The sequence below is a fragment of the Talpa occidentalis genome, unplaced genomic scaffold, assembly GCF_014898055.3.
Source record: "Talpa occidentalis isolate TD23 unplaced genomic scaffold, MPIMG_talOcc4v2.1 talOcc4.7, whole genome shotgun sequence".
Classification (NCBI taxonomy): Eukaryota; Metazoa; Chordata; class Mammalia; order Eulipotyphla; family Talpidae; genus Talpa; species Talpa occidentalis.
The window spans coordinates 45521273-45541732 of record NW_023605083.1 but is presented as its reverse complement, the minus strand read 5'-3'; the positions used below and the strand labels follow the sequence as shown (position 1 = coordinate 45541732).

Sequence of the window (20460 nt, the reverse complement as noted above, 5' to 3'; positions counted from 1 at the left end):
TAGTAGTATCATAGGCTTAATTTTATTTCAAAATAGGCCCATCTGTCATTTCCAATAACCTTTCAAACATGTTTCCCTGCAATTGTGCTAAAGTAATAGAAACTTCTAAAATCACTTGAGAAGGATTAGGAAAAAAATCTCTTTCCAGTTTTTTAAAAAACAAGCAAAGTTACCAAAAATCAATAGTATTATCTCTTAGTTGAAATAGAAAACCAGGGGTGAAAACAAATGCTGTAATTATTCATCTTCCAAACATTATATCATTAGATGCATGTTATCAAATAAGGTTGGTACATCAGAGGCGGCTGCACTCTTGAGTTTGTGCTGCATTTGTCCTGAAGGAACCTCATGGGCAAGGACTGGATTGCACCAGAGAATGATGTAGTGACGTTTTTGCTGAAGAGCCCATCTGAGAGAAGGGGAATTATTTGGAATTTGGTACAAATTTATATTTTGCTTTTTTCCCTTCTTATTCATTAGTACGCACAACCACTGATGAATGCAGTGGTTTTTGTCCATAGATGCTGATGTTAGAGTAACTGGTAAAACGATACCTTTTGTTAACAGAACACTACATTTGCACCTGCAATTATTTTAGAACCTTCAATCAGAACTTTTGTTCTCTCAGTGCTCTTGCTAATCTGCTCAGGGATATTTCTATACCAGGATCAATAGGTAATAACAAGAAACGGGTATGTTCAGTGTGACTCATAAGCTGAGATTTAACTCACAAAAATTAATCTTAGCTAAAATAAAGCACTATATACCTTCACTTCTGTTACCATCTAGAAGCTTCTAAATATAATAACTCTTAAAACCAGATACTTTTTTTTCTTTGAAATTAACTGGCTGTTTCTTATCTAATTGGTGCTCTCACACTTAGTTTTTCTGTAGCAGCAAGAGAATCTCTCTGCAAGAAGAGAATGTCCACAAATAATCCTACTCTAAACTGTGGAAAAAAGGAAAAAAAAAATCTCAGCAGGTTTTTGAGCCTGGACTACCTTACCTGAATCAGATGAGGTTGTTTAGATGTCAGAGCAGTCTGAATTTATAAGGATCACAGTTTTCCCCCTAGCCCCCCCTCCCTTAAGAAATTTCAGTGTAATTAGTTTCTGAAGTAAGTGGCATGTTTGTTTTGTTGCAGTTGGGAGACTAATGATGTTGAGGGAATTTTTTTTTTTTTTTTTTTTTGGTACCAGTGACTTTTCCATTCTGCAGTTGATTGATAATACGATGATTTGGTGAATTCTGGCTGAGTTATCGTCGGTGTGGTGTGATTGAAGAATGTGTGTGTGTAGGCAAAATATACACCTAATATTCCCAGATTACAAATTATAGCACAACATAATATTCCTAAATCGTAGCTTTTAAAAAATCATTTTTCTTTGATGCTCCTGAAGAATCCTTCAGGATCTTGCCTTGAGGTTAGATTTTCACAGTAAGAATTTGTATCATACAGTCATGTGGACAGAGAAGGTCAAAAGGAATTTTTGCCTTATTCATATAACACATTGAAGTATATTTAACAGTGTGTGTACTGAAGTTTTGCATCAAGACTTCTTAAGCAGACTTTGTCATAACAATACCTTTCAGTTAAAAACCAGCGTCATGAAAAGGTAATGTTTTTTCAGTATCATCATAATCTTGTAATCTCTCATCTTTTGGTTACTTAATGTACTACCTAATACAGTGACATTAGTGTGTCTGCCCTCTTAATTCCCCTCTAATTCATAATGTAAACAATTCCCCCCTATGAAAATTCTATTTCTTCCCTATATACCTAAAGTATCACCCCTTCATTAAAGTCATGAGCTTGACCCACTCTTTGTCCTTGTTAATGCTTTTAAGGAAATAATGTCATCTTGTTCCTTTTTGACCCAACTTCTCTTTTGTCCTAGAGTTCTTCTCTATTCCCTACCATAGTATTTAAGTAATCCTACCCTCTCTTAGAAAAATCCATAGTAGAATATCTGTAATTGTCTAGCTTGTGTTAATTATGATGATTTGAGTATGCATTTTATTTTCCTGACAAGACTCTAAAATCCTTGAATATATATCATGTGTTAATTCCATCTTGGTAGTCCTCATTCTTCCTGGCACCTAATTTTGTTCTTAGTAGGTACCTAAAAAAAATACTTGATTTATGAATATGTAAAATCATTTATAAGCTTAAACAACTGTAAGTCTCCTGTTCTCCAGGAGGAATTGTTCAGTTTTGCTTACTGTGAAATTGGCTCTAGCTAAGAGAATGCCACACCAGAGTATTTGAATTTCTTTTGCTCCTGCATCATACTACTATGTTGAATTGAGTGCCATCCCCGGCCACTGTCTTTGCCCCGATGTGGTTCAATATTGCATCTCTTTTTGTAGATCTTATTCAGTGATCACAGATTACATATATAGCTAGTAAAAAATTGAAAGCTTTTACCAGAATAAAGATTAACTCTTTTTCTGAATGTGTATCCGCTATCCTGTTCTTGGACTTTCTTTGCCAAACAAGTACTGTTTATAGGTGAGCTGCTTGGATGCAGCCTAAGAGAGAACACATGGAGGCTTCTGAATATACTGTGAGCTAGGCTTTGTTATTAAATATTACTCTGCCATTTCCTTAAGTGCAACTGTTGAGAGCTGACATTGAAAGAGGTTAAATATTTTTGCTAATCAATTAAAAAAATATACTTAAGGCTCCGCTTGGTCCAGGGCATTTGACTCAGATTATGCTATCATTCCTGCTTTCTTCGGGACAGAATTTTTATCGCTATTATTTCATGGTTTCATACTTATAAAGATGTTTTCTTTTGCTTATTCTTTACCTTTCACTGAAAGCAGCTCTTAATGAAAAGGTCTTGTTATAGGCAAAATACCTTGTGTTTCCTGAGAAATCTAGTATCATAGAAGCCATTTTCAAAAGAAAAATGTAGCTATGATTTCTGGCTCCAATTTATTCCCACCTTTGATCAGTTGAACAAGAAATTACTGTGCTATTTTTTTTTTAGTATGAGGGAATTCTCTGTCTATAAAATGCTGGGATCTATTTCGTTTTAATATTTTTCATTAATATTTCTCTTTAATATGTGTATAGTAGGCATATAACACAGGCAGAACTTAATCAGTATGTTTTTCTGTTATTCTGAAGGGTTTTGTCAAAGTGCTCTACTTGCATTAAAAGCTAACATTGGTTAACTTAAGTGGAAAAAAGAATTTATGGAAATGTGAGGTCAGTTTGAGAATTGAGGAGAAGCTGCAGACTAGCTCTTACAAAGCAGGGCAGGTTTAGAAGGATGAACTGTGAGAAGGATGAGAAGGATGAACTCTGGCAGCTTTCAACCTTCTGCTACTCTACACATGATCAGATTCCTGGAAAAACTCTCCTGATTCGTCTAGCCAGAAACTGTGTTAAGTCTTTGGACAGGTTAATTTGATTGCTGGGCAATGTGATTGACAGTCCCTGAGGGAAATGTGCATACAGTTAATAGAAGAGGGAACATGATGTTGGCACAAATCACAGTTGTCCACTGCAAAACCACACCATCAATTTAGAAGATAAAGTGACACATGGGTTCTCTATAGAAGTGATGCCTCCAGTTTTGCTTAGCTAAGTCTGTCCTAAAATATAATTTCTTATCTTCTATTCAGCTAGGGTGGGGCCTAGTGGAGGCAGAGGGGTTAGTGACAGGTAGCAGTTATGTAGGAAGGTATATGTCTTGAGTTTGACCCCAAGTACCATTTTGCTGAGTAACCTTGAAACTGTCATATTTCCTCCCTGAGCCTAAATTTCTTTGCTTTCTAAGACTGAATTTATAAGTGGGACAAATAATAATAGGATTGTTTCAAGAGTTAAATAGATAATGTATGTGAATATATCTTGCAAATGATTAAAAAGCATTTGGAGATTATTATAAGATGAATTGTCATGGAGAGAATGACTACTGATTTTTTAACTTTTATTAAGAATAAAACAAGTGGCCTCCCTGTTGGCACAATGGGTTAAACACTGCGCTGTGAAGCTGTCTGCTGCGTCTGCTTGTGGGTTCGATTCCCAGCTGGCCAGGGAGAAACCTACATGGCAAGCAACCTCTCCTGTCTGCCTGTTCTACTCTCTGCTCTGTTTCTGGTGAATTCTCTCACCCTCCTGCGCCTCTGACAGTACCCCAGTTCTTGTATAAATAAATAAAAAAAAAATCTTAAAAAAATTAAAAAAAGAATAAAAAGTAACTTAAACAGCAAGATAAGATTTAGGAGGTGTCCGAAGAAAACTTTCCTCAGAATGACAGTTATTGAAATGGGATCCCAAAAGATGTAGAAAAATCACCTTATCTAGATGTGTTCAAAAACAGAATGTATTTTTAACATTACACAATTTTGCTGAAATAAGACTAGGGAGATACGAGACAACCCCTGAAATCCTTTCCAACATTATTTTTTCTCATGCTGATTCTCTGATTCAAAATTCTAACAGAGATGAAGCTGTTGTTATTTTGTTAGAATTCAAGGCTTTGTAGCTTTTTAAAACTTTATCCATTCTAGATCATTTATGAAGATTTCAAAAAAAGACAATAACCAACATCCTTTTGAAAGTGGTCTATAGTCCAAAGGAGATTTTTCTTTCTTTGCATTCAAACCTCTTAATTTATTATACTATTCGTATCTATGTAGGTTTTTTAAAAATTGTATTCAAAATCAAATGCAGGTTTTGTGGGTATTGTTGGTGATACTTTGTTAGTTTCAAATACAACTTTTGTACTTTTTCATCGGAAAACTTTTGCTTCTTTTAAGTTTTCTTCCTAATAAATAATCTAAAGAAATCTAGAGAATTTTCATGATGAACTTGACCTGAGCTTGGTTTGCCACTTTCTCCTTTTTCTCCAGGACTCTGGCTGGGAGTTTAGTCATCACTGATTCTCTAGTATTAATACCCACTTTCTAAGACCCTTTGCATATTTCTTTTTCTCTTTTAGTATTTTACAGGTACTTCCTAGCCAAATTTTCTTCTCTACACTCTATCCTTGTTCCGTTGCAGTTCTTTTTTTTTCATTGTATAATTAAAACAGCCATGTAAAAATAGAAGATGAATATGAAATGTTTTTAGTCTCCTTTTCTTGGCTAAAATTATTCTTTAATCCCAAAGCTTGACATACCATTTATCCAGGATGAATATCTTGATTCAGTTTCTTCAGAGGAGGATCCAAAACAAAGACTTTAGCAATGATATGTAGCTGATTTTTTTCTTCCTCTTCTTTTTGGTAATTTTTATATACAAGAAGTGCATCATCAGTATCGAATCCCGTGTATTTTTTCATCATGAACACATTTGCTTCTACATCTGTTGACCTGGATCAACATGCCTAGAAGCTCAGAAGCCTCCTCATGCTCCCTTCTGGTCAGTGCTCCCAACTCCCCAAGGGTGACCACCATCCTGATTTTTAATGACATGGATTAGTTCTGTTAGTTTTTGAACTTTGTATGAATAGAAACATAGAGTACAATACTCCTTTGTATCTGGTTTATTATGCTCAATATTTCATTGAGAAATTCACTCATGTTGTTACTTATAATCCATTATTCTTACTACTGAATAATGGCAATGCTCCATAGAACTTTATGAAGATGTTTTATGTCTGTAATGTACAATATGGTAGTCAGTAGCAGCATGTGCCAGTGAGCACATAAAATGACTTAGGCCAATATGACTTAGGAATTGAATCTTTACTTCAGTTTAATCTTAGTAATGTACATCTGACTATTGTATTAGATAGGATAATTGCATTAATTGTCTTTTGTGAATATATTGATGTGCAATCTATTTTATTATAAATTTGGGTGTTTCTGGCTATTACATACAGTGCCAGTATTTATGTCCCTGTCTTTAGTGAACATAAGCATCCATTTCTTCAGGATCAGGTAGGATTTGGAATTACTGAGTCAGAGGTAGACAGCTGCTCAATTTCAATATATAGTTACTACCTACAATTTCTTCAGAATGATTGTTCTAATTCATACTCACACTAGCTGTCTATGAGAGTACTAGTTGCTTCATATCCTTGACAAGTATGGTATTATTAGTCTTTTTAATTTATTTCTTCTGGTGGCTGGGTAGTAGTATCAGATTGTTGTTTAAATTTGCAATTTTTGATAACTAGCTTCCCTGTTTAATTGACCATTTGATTATGTTTTATACAACATCTTTTATCTATTTTTCTATTTAGTTGTCTGATTTCTTACTGTTTTATAGTTCTTTATATATTGAGGATATACTTTGAGTAAAATAGTTACCAATATCTTTTCCATTCTGTGGTTTGCTTTTTATTTTATGTTCTTGGTGAAAGGAAATTCTTCATTGTACTATAATCTAATGTTCCCCGCTTCCCTTAGATTTGTGTTATATTGTATTGCTTTAAAGTAATTTTGCTGCATCTAAGACTAAGGTAGGTAATCTGTAGTTTTTTCTTTTAAATTCTTTTTTTTTTTAATTTTTACATTCTAATCTGAAATCATCTTCAGATGGATTATAGATTTCAATGTGAAGTTGTAGGTAAGGTTTTTTTCATAGGTTTATCAAATTAACACTATTGACAAGGCTTTCTTTGTCTAGTGCACTGCAGTGTCTGTCACCTTTGTTACAAGTCAGTTGAATCTATGTGTATGAATTTATTTCTGAACTTTATTTTGATTCATTATATAACACTATTAATAAAATTTGCAGTGCATTTAATATTGGGCAGCATAAATCATTCAGCTTTAGTTTTTTTCTTCAGGATTTTACAAGAGCCGAATTTATTCATTGTTGTCATGGGTACCTTTAAAGCAAGAATATTTCTTTAATTGTCAGTTTTCCAAGGTTGAATCCAAGTATTATAATTGTTCTCTCTTACTCAAATGCCTCCCCTTTCCTTGGGGCCTCAGTTTCTTATTCACCCTGTATTGACTGCAGGGCTCAGTATAAGAACTATTTTTCCTACATTAATAACATTTTTATTTCCAAGTACCTTATTTATAAAAGGTTGTGAAGCTTGTTATTACTTAATGGGGTCATATTATTTCTCATTTTAACAATTGCTTTAACAAGCATGAGAGTTGACTGTGGTGTAATGGGGTTCTCCCAAGTTCCCCTTCCCCTTATCCCTCTTTGTCCCACATTGCTCTGTACTGCCTAAATTTGACTAACTTGGCATCAGAATCCTTTTTTAGTTCATGTCTTCACTATTCACAGAGTGTTAGAAGAATTGAACAGACTTCTCTGGATTTTTGGGTTTTTTTGTTCTGTCTTCTCCAGCTATTGTGAAATAGACCGTCAAGAGCAGCTCAGTGTGAGAGCTATAGTTAGTTGCAAAAGAATACAAGCTGATTTTGCCCTTTGTTAACTAAAGTATTTTGTCCTATTAAAATGTTTTATTCATTTGTGTCTCAATATAGGGGAGCAAATCATTTCAGTGGAGTAGGGTTATTATGTACCCCTATTGTGGCTATACTTAGAACTGTAGACATATGTATCTTCATATACATACACATGCATGCACTCAAGTGTGATTGTTGTCTCTCCCATTAGAAATGACTTGTGAACACTTAATATGTGAGGATGAAATTGTTGAAAAGACCAGCTTTCTCTCCATATTGTGCATATATAATGACTGTCTTCGGATAATCTTTCCTTGGCTTACCAGCCCAGTCTGTTTTACAATTCATCTCATCTGAAAGTAACTCATCAGTCTGTCTGTCTTTAGCCAATCCACATTGGTTAAAATTGTATAAAAGGAAGAAAATTCACACTCGAGGGCAGAAATGGGGCTTTAAAAATTTAAACTAAGTACAGTATTTGGCACACGGTCTACTCTATTTGTTGAATGAATGAACAAATAAATGAACATTTGTTTATCCTCTGATGGGCTTTCCTAGTGTGATGTTCTTTGTTAGAACACAGTGGTTGGAGTCGGACATCACTTGGTATGAGACCTAACTCTCTGATAAGCATCACTGTGTGACCCTGAGCAAATTAATCTCTGTCAATTCCCCTTTCCTTATTTATAATATAGTGGTGATTATGATTCCTGTATCACAGCATGTTGTGAGAATTAAATTAAAAAGTCTATGAAAGGGTTGAGAATGTCGTATGTTATAAGTGGAGCTGATTATTTTTTCATTTAGTCATTCAACAGATAGTTACTCAGTCCCTCGTATGTGCTAGTCATCATGAACCAATACCGAGCACTTTAAAGAACCTTGCTCATTTGTCCAAATACGTGAGAGAACTCTGCTTAAACAGTCTCTCTCTAAATGCTCAGAACTTCGATGTCCAGAAACTGACAAGCACCATATAAAATACATGTGGTATAATTTAACACATTTTAATAAGAAGTTGTGAATCTGGTCATTTGGCTGTTTTTAGTTAACTCCTGGCAAGGCATCACTTAAATTCTTGTTCTTTTAAATCAAGTAATGCATGATTTTCCCCTTTAATTTTAAAACAATGCATCTACTTTCAATTGGAGAGGTAGAATGTATTTCTTGGAATCAAGGAAAGTGAGTGCCTAGTGAAGTCAGAAGGGATATAGTGACGATATGAAAAATGCTTGCACTGTTTCCTTCTTTCTTTTTCCCTGGTGAAGAAGTAATTTCAATTTTGGACTTTTTGCTGTTGTAGACATTTTACATCGGGCATGCTTAGTATTTTATAAAGGATCAATTTTGCTTTAAGTATGTATATTAAAGATCACGTTGTTTCCAAGACACCATACACATACTCTTCGCTGTATTGTTTCCCTCTAACTCATTTCCAACTGTGTAATTGTGTTTTAAATGTACAATATAAATTCTGCATTGTGAATATATTCATGATCTTCATAAGTACAAGTACCAAATGCAAATATCAACTAGGACATGTACTTTAAAAAGCAATGATAGTTTGGTGTCTTGTTATGACGTTTTCCTTTCAAGGGGTAAAATGTGCTTCATTTAAAGCTATGATTGCCATTTTGGCTGATGTGTTATAAACTAGAGAAGTAACACAGTTATCTGATTTTATGTTTCTAAAAGTGAATTTGCTAAGAAGATATCTTTCAGTTGTCACCACGACTTTGTAGGATGATTACACAATTTTCTTACAATCTTGTATTATTTGTTTAAAATGAAAAATGAGAGGAGTGTCATTATCAGCGCATATCAAGAAGCTTGATATTGCTTCTGAGATTGACAAGAATATTAGATTGGTTGGTAGTTTATTTGTTTTTTTAATGTACAATATTCTCTGGTAAAAAGAAGAGGCTATACTGTCTCTTGTAGACATAGGCATGTCTGGAAAGTAGTGACTAGTACCTACTGTGAGAGAACCCGTGGTAGGAGTTCAGCTATTTAGAGGGCCGTTTTCTTTTTCAAGGTTAAATAAAATTTTTATTAAAAAAAAACAAAACAAGAATTCCCTGCCTTAAAGACTTTAGCCCATGTTCTCTCAGCATTTTTTAATGGGATTTGTATATATATATTCTTTAATTCATTACATTATCCTTCATTTTTGTACAATGTATGATTTCCCCGTGAAATTCTCACCACCACCTCTCCCATGCACCATCACCATAGTTCCTTGTGCTCTTCCCACCCTTGTCCTGGTCCTTCTCCCTCCTCTTCCCCTACAGAATGTCTCTGGTCTGTGGTTGTTTTCTTTATACATTCTTCACCTTGAGCTTTTTTTGACAGTTTACTGCCTGTTAACAGGCTGTGCTCTTGGCAAAAGAATAGGAGTATATAGCTACTTGGTTATAATACATTGCAGCCAAACACTCACTAAAGTTTGATATTAAGATACTTTTTTATTCAATTATCCTTCAGTTAACCTTGAACCTTATTCCATATTATAATGGAATATTTAACATTAGCAATTTTATCAGAAGTTTTAGGAATTTTGGCCTTACCAGGGCCAAGTACATTGTCAATACAGAGGTCTGTCACTTCAGAGACTGTGATACTGGCATAAAATGGCATATCATACTTTGTGGTTGGCCTGTGTAGATATGTCCAGCCATGTGGATCGTCCATGGCCTGAAAAAAGAGCTAGCTGCCTTTTCCTTTTGCAACAACACTTTCTCTTTGTTAAACAATATATATAAATGGGATGCCTTTTTCTAACTGGCACAAAAATTGCCATATGGCCCAACTTTGGGTCATCCTAACTGAATATGAGATTGGGTGACTTTATATTCCAGAAGAGTTTTCTCAAATTTTAATGTATGTGCAAATCCGGTGGTGATCTTGTTAAAAATGCAGATTGTATTTCAGTGCATCTAGATCCCAGATTCTGTTTTCCTAACAAACTCCCAACTGATGTCAGAGTTGCCTGAAGTAGAGTCATCTTTGAAATAACTGACTCTCCATTATCAGAGGCAATATGAAATCATTAGTTGGCTAACATTTGGAGAGAAGATGCCAGAAATTGTACTTGAGTAGGACTTCTGTCAAAAGACATTCAACTCAAAAGACATTTAACTAGGCTTTCTAAGTTATGCCGCCTTCTTCTGAAAGAGAAGATGATCATGGCATCCACTTTGTATAACATGTGTGAGTATAGATTTAAGACTTTCAGGATCGTGACACCAGTGTAGTAAGTGTCCACTAAATAAATGGTTGATGTCAAATTCTTCCCAGAAAGCATTGGGTAAGGAGAAGTGTGTGGGCCTTTGGATAAAGTGCAGAATATGTAACGAAGAATTACTGACTTACAGAGGTACTGTGGAGAGGCTAAGGCCTAAGAACCAAACCTGGGTTCCCACTGCCAGGTGTATCAGGAGTTTGTAGGAAGCAGTTGTCTTGTCTATACTAGAACTCAAGACATCTGCTCTAAAATATGAGTGACAGTGGAGACCCAGAAGGGGTGCATGGATGCTTGTTACTGCTGGGCTTGAGCCCTGACTCTTCCCTGATAATCAAGTATCTTCTTGTCTTGACTCCAGGGTGTTTCCAAGTAAGAGGGGGCAGGCAGTCTAGTGAGGGAAAGGGGACATGTAAGGAGAAAAGCATGAAATCCTTTGCCAAGTGCTCTAATACTGATGAAATGTCATCAGATATTTTATTTAATAATCTTAAAAGTGTGAGGGGTAGGTATTAGTAATCTCATTTCACAGGCAAGAAATGTTTTAAAAGTATGTGTCCCAAATTACTGGTTTTATAAGTTTGTGGAACTGGTTTTAAAAATCAGAGTTGAGCTTAAAAGTTCCCAAAAGTAGTTTATGCACTTGAATCCATGAAAACTGCTAGTACCAGGACACACATATTTAATTTCCTAATAACAGAGAATAAGTGAATGTCTCTGTAGCCACTCCTGATATTTTCCTGCTACTTAGAACAAGGAGTGGAGGCTAGACTGCTGTGTTCACTGCTATGTTCCCAATGCCTAGCACAGTGCCTGATACTGGTGCAGTAAACACCAATCTAAAATGATACTTTAGCTTGTATTTTTTAATATATAAAATTATTAAACTATTTGGTCATAGAGTTTCTCATAGATTCAGTTCAGAAATTGTGACATTTTAAAATCATTAAACAGGGGTGCCTAATCTTAAAATGATTTTTATTATTTGTCAGGTATGATCTCTTGCATTGGTTACTTTATTTACTTTCTCTCTTTATTTATCTCTTGCATTGGTTACTTTATTTTAACAACTTGAATTGTAATGAAGATCAAGTGTTTCTGTAGGTTTCAGCAAACTCTGTGTCAGATATCTGTTTATTCCCTGATTAGTAAACTATACTTAGTCTCAGAAGTATCTCATCATAGTATGCCTTGGTTCTTCTAGCATGGACAAGTGTGGTAGTGTGTGGATCATTTGTACAGAAATTTCTTGAATGTGAGAGGGTTATTATTAAATGATCCTTCAGTTTGAAATCTCTCAAAGTACATCATCATCCTGTAGGTGAATACTTACCTGGCAGAGAAGATGCTGGTATGGTGACCCTTGCTATTTCCCCAAGTGTGGGGAACCCTCGAATGCATAATTTGTGGTAGTGGGGAACTGTGTTTGGGCTCTCTCCCACCACCCCCCCACCCATGACAAAATAGCATGAGAATAAGCAGGTCCATGCCCAATGACCTGGTGTAAAATAGTAAGACTGCACCACTTGTATTAGAAGAAATTTTTTTTTGGTTTTTGTTGTCCTTTCTTCTCTAGGGTCTGAAAGATTTCCTTATACCTGAGGCAGTGATTCTCAGAGATTGGTAAGGCTTGGGAATCATCCAGGGAACTTAATTACCACACAGAAACCTTAGACCAGGCACAGAGAATCTCATCCATCAGGTCTTGAACAGCCTTGAGATAGGAGGCCAGCTCTGATTTGAATCAGGTTATTATAACAATAACAACAACAATAATTAGAGAAGTGATTTTATACTTGTAAATATAGATATTATAATAGCAATACAGAAAATCAGAAGGTTTTAAATATACCTAATAACTCAGTATTAGTCAAAATTCTATGTTGAATGGGGAACAATTATATGTATCACACTTAATATATGATTTTTATTTCTTGGTAATAAATAATGAGTACTTGAAATAAGGACCATTCTTAATTTTCAAACATAGAGAAAATAAATATGTACAGTATTTTTTGACCATGAAATCATTTTATGATTTTAGTTGAATAGTAGTGTAATATAGACAAACTAGAAAATTTCCTATTGACACTGTCTAATCTCTATTTTATTACAATTTGCATTTCATTTCCTTATAGTTCGTGTGTCTATGCTTTCTTTATGTGTCATTTTTGAAATGAGCCTGCATAGACCCTAACTGCTTCCTTGGAAAGCCTATCACAAATATTGTTGTGAACAACTAATGCAAGAAAGCAGACTATTTTTGTATTGTTTTCTACTATGTTGATGTAGTTCAGCATTCTTGAGGCAAAGAAGTGTAAAAGAATTTTCATTTGGGTTAATCAAAAGGATTTGTAATTATTTGACCTAATTATTAATTATGTTGTGAACCTTGTTCTTCAAACATAAGCAAATGTGAACTTTAGTCAGCTTTATTACCCAGTGCAGTATTGTTACTCAGATCCCATTGTATTCTGCAAATTGATAATATATCATCTCCAAAGTCAGCTATTTACCAAACTCTAAACTAACATATGACATGTGACAGGAGAGACCACGTTTTCTGTCCCAGTAGAAGCAGGATATATCATTCCTCTTTTATGAACCTGCTCAAGCAAGTGCCAGCCTAACCGGGAAAGGAGCTCAGCTTTATCTTAGATCAGCAAGTCTGATCTGGCTTGCCAACTTATCTAAATAGATGAAAAGTCACAGAGTATCTCATTGCTGCCCTAAGGACATTCATGTTTTACCTTCATTTTGAAAATAATTTCACAGGATAGTTTGTTTTGTCTTAGTGTTTTCTTAAAGCATGGAAGTTAAATGTAGCCAACCGTTAGGGTGAGGAAGCAAAGGCACAGATTTTTAGGTGACTTCCCAGAAGTCATACAACCCTGGAGCTGCAGTTTCAAAACTGACAAATAGCTTTAGGGTATTGTTTTCCTCTGTCCTTTAAAAATAAAGTATATTCACTTGTACTTTAATGATAGGTTTGGACTAGAAAGGCTAGCATCAAAAATTATTTTACTTTCCATCCTTTTTGCTCCCAGCTTCTCAAAGGGTAGATCATTTGCCCAACTGTCAACTAGATGCAGCCTGAGTGGGTAGGTCCCCTTTTGCCCCTGGGGAAAGGGAAGGGAAGGGAGTCATCATTTAGTGAGGGCTTCCTTCTTTTCAGCTCTGTTCCCACTAAGTACCAAATATCCTAGGAGCTTCCTCTGAGTGTTCTTTTATTCCTACTACTCTTCTTTTCCCTTCCAAAAAGAAACTAATGACTGATTAGGAGCTAATATTTGTTTGGGGTTGCCACACAGGTATGTAGCATCTCTAGAATCTAACACAGGCATCTATCCATCAGGCTGCTTCAGCTGTCACCTACATCCTCTCTCCCTGAGTCATTGTCTGTGAACAGACCTGTTCCTTCGGTGCTAATCTCCTGTGCCCAAGCTGTTTCTCATCTGAAAGTGCTTGGTCTTGCCTCTCTGAGTTGCCCTCTCTCCTTATGAACTCTGACCTGCATTGCTGGTAGTGTTTTCTGGCACTTGTCCTGACACGCCCAGAAGCTGGCCATTCCTTCCTGTTCTTGCTCACATCTCCACCTAACAGACTGTGATGTCTGCCTGGAGATTGGTGACTGTTTGAATATTCACTTCCTTCTGTGGTTACAAGCTATGTGTTACCCTGAGGTCTCAGCAGAATTGTAAAATTATTAAAGCAGAAACTCCAAGATTGCATGTTGAGGTGGTAAATAGAGCAACAGAAAGCTGAGAAATGATTGGTTAGGTTGGTCATAGTTAAGGAAGTCAGGCAACTGACTGGGAAGATCTTGAGCACCCTCTATGTCACCATGAGCAAACGTGGGTGAAACTTGACTGTCCATTCAAATTTATCCTGTTTTGTCCAGAAACAAACTGGTATTCTTTTTTTCTTTTTTTTTAAAAGATTTATTTATGCATACAAGAACTGGGTACAGGCCAGAGGCGTGGGGGGTGAGAGGATTCACCAGAGACAGAGCGGGGAGCAGAACAGGCAGATTGACTGAAATACACTGCTGAGGGGAGCAGCGGACAAGTCAGGAGAGGTCTGCTGTGCCATGTGGGTATCTCCCTGGCCCGGGATCGAACTCATCCTGCAGTGGCTGCGGATAGCTTCATAGGTTGCATCTTAATCCCTTGCACCACCAGGGAGGCCCTGGTATTTGTTTTTTAACTCCAGTTTATTTAGATTTTGTAGAAACCCAATGTTTAGTCTGAAATAAAATGTATCAATAATATTTTGTGGATTATTGTTCTTAAAAACAATTTTTTTTTAAAAGATTTATTTATTTATTTATATGAGCACTGGGTACAGTCAGAAGCGCAGGAGGATGAGAGAATTCACCAGAGCCAGAGCGGGGAACAGAACAGGCAGACTGATGAAGTACACTGCTGAGGAGAGCAGCGGGTGCAACAGGAGAGGTCTGCGCACCATGTGGGACCCTTGCTGGCGGCCGGGGATCGAACCGGTGCTGCAGAGGCTGCGGGCAGCTTCGCAGCCCTGCGCTCAACTGCTGTGCCACCAGGGGAGGCCCTTAAAAACAATTTAACAAAAAAATGTATTATTTTTACAACATTCTCACCTTGCTTAATATCTTATAATTTTTTTAAAAAGATTTATTTATATATACAAGAACTGGGGTACAGGCCAGAGGTATGGAGGGTGAGAGGATTCACCAGAGACAGAGTGGGGAACAGAACAGGCAGACTGACTGAAAACAAATATTCCTTATAGGTATATTTTCCTCTATATTTAGAGATTTCCTTAGTTAAATTCTGAAAGTTCACTCTGCTTCCCCTGTGAGTAATAGCAAATTTAACTCTAAAAGGTGTGTTATCATTAACCCCACTTTGTGACAAATAAGCTAAATTTAGAAAACTAAGAAACTATTGAAATTGCAAAGGAAGATTCAGAACCAGGGTTTCTAGACCAGCTGTGTGAAGACCACAGGATTGATGAGGTGTAGTCTCTATCTGCAGGGAAGGTGTCATGCAGTGAGGGAACAGACATTTATAGGTACCTGAGGAAGTGATGAGGAAGAGTATAACTGCAGCAGTGGGGGGGGGGGATGGGCTGGGGTTGGGGGTAGAGCCCAGAAAGGCTCTGCCAGGTGATATTTGCTCTGGCTTCTGAAAAATGGAGAGGATTCTGACAGGCGAATGGGAATAGGGGAAGGTCATAAGCAAAGGTACAGAATAAGACAACACAGGTCAATTCTGGGTGAAATTGAGTCCAAAGATAACATGGTGCAGCAGGTTTTGCAACAGGAGGTAAGGCTGGAAAGGTATGGGGGAATTAGATATGAAGAGCCTCAAGTTCCACACTCCTGAGATTGATTCTAAAATCAGGGATCACTTAGAGTCTTTGAGCACCAGCTTGAGGTCATGGGAGTCTTTATTCCAGAAACCGGGGAGACAGAGGTGTGACAGGTGGCACTGTCTGGAAGTGGGAGGAAACCTAGGGAATGAGGTTAGAAGGATCACAACTGGCACTGAGGGGGCGGGCATGGGAAGAAATGGCAGCTTGTACAAAGCTGGAAACAGAACTCAAACAAATTTTGTTGTTTTTTCGGTCTGTTTGGTATTTCTAACTTGAGATGTGAGGATGTGTGTAGGTTAGTGGGAATTTGCTGGTAGAGTGGGAAGGTATAGACAGTATGGAGAACATAAAACAAGTTCTGGAGAAGCAGGCCACTGCTGCTTTGAAACCTTTGGAAGAAAAAAACAGAATTGGCAAAGTTCAAAATCTTGAGATAGAGAAGGCAGTTTTTAACAGACAGTCCTAATTAGTTTTGTAAGAACTGATAAGACAGGATCATCTGCCAAGAAGAGGCATAAGTGAAGCAGAGAGGCAGGAGGCCAAGATTGTGGAAAAAATGAAGGTTGCTCGGAGTATAGTTAATTGGGAATTTGTAAAAGATGAGTTGCTGAGCAGGGCTGTGCAGCTCCTATCTAACCACAGTTGATGTTATCTGCTTGCTCTACCTGTTAGTGAGAGTCCATATAGTCCTCCTCCAATTTTCCATGATAACTGAGAACCCATGTAACTTGAATAATTTAAATCTCCAGAGAGATCCCAAATCTCATTTAGCAATAAGGTATCTTAGTGTCCCCAGATGGAGTGTCAGATGCATCTTTTTTGACTATGGTATTTGTACATAGGGTTCTGTCAGAATTTGGAAATCTTTTTGACCCATGAGAGCTCAGGGACCCCATATTGTGTTGGGTCAAGGAACCCAATTCAGTCAAGAAATAGCTGTGAGGAGTGGGCTAATCCAGTGAATGAGTGAACCCTGGAAGTCTGAGCAAACTCTGAAGTGAGCAGTTTGGCACCATGTAAAAAAATTGAAAATATGTATTTTCAGCCAGCAGTTCTGTTCTGCAGAATTTGCTTTGTTAGAATGAAAGCTTTGAGACAGGTATAATCATATCTGTTTTGTTTCTGCTGAACCAGCAGTACCTAAGGTTGTTCCATACATATAATATGTGCTTAGTACATATTTGTTAAATAAATGTGTGACTGCTCATAAAAAATGGGCAGAGACACCATTCTCCACTAGTGTTCTCTGAGATCCAGTCACAGTCTTTCACTCCTGTGCTCCTGTTATGCCCCCTTCCTGTGCTGGGCCTTTGAACTTGCTGCCTATGTACCCATTTTTTCAGATTCTCTTATGAGATGCATTCATGTGAAATAGTGCTTTGTTTTTCTGAGCTTTTAACCCATTTTGTGATCATACATGTGCTAATGTAATTCTTTGAATAATACGTCTCATGAAGCTCTGATCTTCTTGAGAGCAGTGGTGTAGTTGATCACCATTACATTGGTAGGACCTAACTAGTACAGTGCCTGGTATAAAACAAAGTTCTCTCTCTCTCTCTCTCTCTCTCTCTCTCTCTCTCTCTCTCTCTCTCTCTCTCTCTCTCAAGTTTGGTACATTGTTTACAGCAGTAAAAACTTGGAAATGATCCAAATATGTGTCAAGGATTGTTAAATTATGTTATGCTACTCTGGAATTCTGTGCAGCTGAAATAGTGAAATATGACTATGTATTAATTGGGGTCTTCATAAACCATGTATTATGTATTTTGATGTTTCAAATTGCAAATTTATGCATAATATGATCCTATTTTTATTAAAAAATGTAAAAGAAATAAAAATCCCTTAGGCATATATATTTTGAGGAGAACAAATACTAGATGGATACATGATAAAATCTTAGTAGTGATTTATTTTTCAGTTACATAATCAAGAAACGACTTTTGTTTTCTTTCATGTATGACTTATTTGGGAAAAAATGTAATATTTTTGGGTCATGAATTCATGCCTCCCTTCATCTCTCCCTCCACTTCCACCCTCCCTCTCTTCTCTCTCTTAAATGTATTTAATGAACAGTTATGTGTCAGGCATATGTGCTAAGTATTACATATATAACTAACAAATATGCTGCATTTGACTTGCTAAACTGTTAGCTGGGGGCATAAACAAGTATGTGGTGATTCATAATGTATAAAACTATACAACACCCTGGACAGACAGTAGCGTGGGGTAGAGATTCTCCCTAGGACATTGTTTTTGATGACACTGTTTGTTGTTTGAGTACCTACTGGGTGCACAAAGCCGTGGATTAATTTAAATGCATTCCTTGTCCTCTGGAACTCATAAGCTGGCGGAGAGTGAAACAAGTATTTCTAATGTGTTTTGATATTTATTAGCAGCAAGGAATAGAAAAGCATAGCATGTGAAATGATCACTCAGGATGGCGAGAAAGAGGGAAAATACCCTGGATTATTCAGTGACAAACTAGTTGATTCTAGGTAATTAAGAGTGGCTAATATTGTATTGTCTTTTTTTTTTTTTTAAAGAGGCACATATTTTATTTATTTATTTATTTGTTTGTTTGTTTGTTTGTTTATACAAGCACTGGGTACAGTCAGAAACGTGGGAGGGTGAGAGAATTCACCAGAGCCAGAACGGGGAGCAGAGCAGGCAGAAGGACCGAAGCACACTGCTGAGGGGAGCAGCGGGCGGCAGGAGAGGTCTGCACGCCATGTGGGACCCTCCTCCGGTGGCTGGGGAGCAACCGGGGATCGAACCTGCGCCGCAGAGGCCGCGGGCAACTTCGCAACCCAGCGCTCAACCGCTGCGCCACCGGGGAGGCCCATATTGTATTGTCTTTAAAGATACCATTTAGGGTCCATGATCATCCTGAAGTTTCTGATCCCACCCTTAGCCTTTCTTCCCAGTCACTTGTTTTATTCTGAATGAAACATGTCTTAGATTGCTTTCTTTTCCAGAGAAAATTCTTCAAATTGTTCACTTTTTAAATTATGGTAATTTCTGAGGTGGCAGATATGAATGAATAACTCTTGAATGCCCAGGAGTGGTAGGGAAGTGGCCCCAGCATCTTCAGCTTCACATGGTGGGAGCCAGCCAGCTGGGCTTCTTGCATAGCTACCCAGCTCCTGGGTAGCCTCTCTTCATTCACATGTACCTCTTTTGACGTTTGTATTACAGAATATAGACCAGGAATGTAAAAAAGGGCAACAACCTTAATGAGAGTCTCAAAGTACATGCGCAGGAAGCTTTATGCTGCCAGGGGCTCCTCAACCTTGGCACAAGCCTGCCCTGAAGGGCAAGCTGAGTGGGACCAGATTAGGGATGAGCTGCTGCTAACAAGAGCAAGAAGTCCACTCTAGAGTCATTTTGTTACTGGTGGCTAGACTGACAAATTGGATTTTGTAGTCGGAGTAGGCTACTTTTCTTTTTTGCCCCCAGACTTGACAGTCATTACTGGGAGCAAACACCAGTAAGAAGTCCTGAAACTCCTGCTCTCAGCAAAGATTTCATAGCCATGTTCTGTTGCCATGAGGTTTCCTGTTACTAAGACTTCATTATTATTACAAACATGCAATGGAGCTTCATCATAAATAATTAAAAATCCCTGACAAAGAAAATGAGCTGAGCACATTCTGTGATATGGCAAACTGATTTTCCCTCTGCATCATAGTCGTCTGTTAGCCTGCTAATTCCCCAGACTCCATAATTAACAATGGGCAGCTCTGTTCTTGAGAGAATTACCCAGGTTTGGCTCTGGTGCCTCCTTTGTGGGGCAAAGGGCTGGGCTGGATTGGTTCCTACCAGTCTCTCAAATAGGACTTCCGTGTGCTTCCTATTGTAATTAAGTATCATTGTGATAACAGACATGTTTAGTCATTAGTAATGTAGATAACTTGTAGAAGACAAAACACAGCTGCCTGGATGATGTGTCATACGTAGTTGTTTACCTCTTTGAAGACAAAAAGTAAAAGAACTGAAAAATATTCAGATGCTAGAAGGTATCAGTAAGATCTACTGTATTCTGACATGCCTCATAAATAATTGGGGGCATGATATGAATAGAAATGATTATTATTGAGCCATTTTCTTCCCTAAGTTAATGACACAACAACACAACAAAAAAGAGGGAAGCTGAGGAAGGACTTTACTGAATGAAAAGGAACTAAGAAATAAAACACAGTGTGTCTCTTGTTTGGATTCTATGAGCAAAACAAGTTAAAAAGAAAAAGAAAGATATTCTTGGGTAATCCATGAAATTTTAATAGGGGTCAGGCATGGTAACAAAAATGATTCTTAGTTTTGTCACACTGACAATAGCATTGTGATTTATAAGAAAATGCCCATATAGTCTAGAGATGCATGTAGAGATAAATGATACTTTTAGGGCAGGTGGGGTTTGCTCTGAGGTACTTTTGCAGAACAAATTTAAAGGACAGAATAAGTGAAGCAATGGTATAGTATGGCAAAATCTTGATGACTGTTGACAAGTTTATGGGGATTCATTTTACCATTCT

At 37.2% G+C, this 20460-nt stretch overlaps 1 protein-coding gene across 4 annotated transcripts in view; it reads left to right on the top strand.

Annotated features, from left to right (window-relative positions):
* LOC119232758 (guanine nucleotide-binding protein G(q) subunit alpha) overlaps positions 1 to 20460 on the top strand; it is a 418504-nt gene that overhangs the window by 228258 nt on the left and 169786 nt on the right. The window lies entirely within an intron of this gene.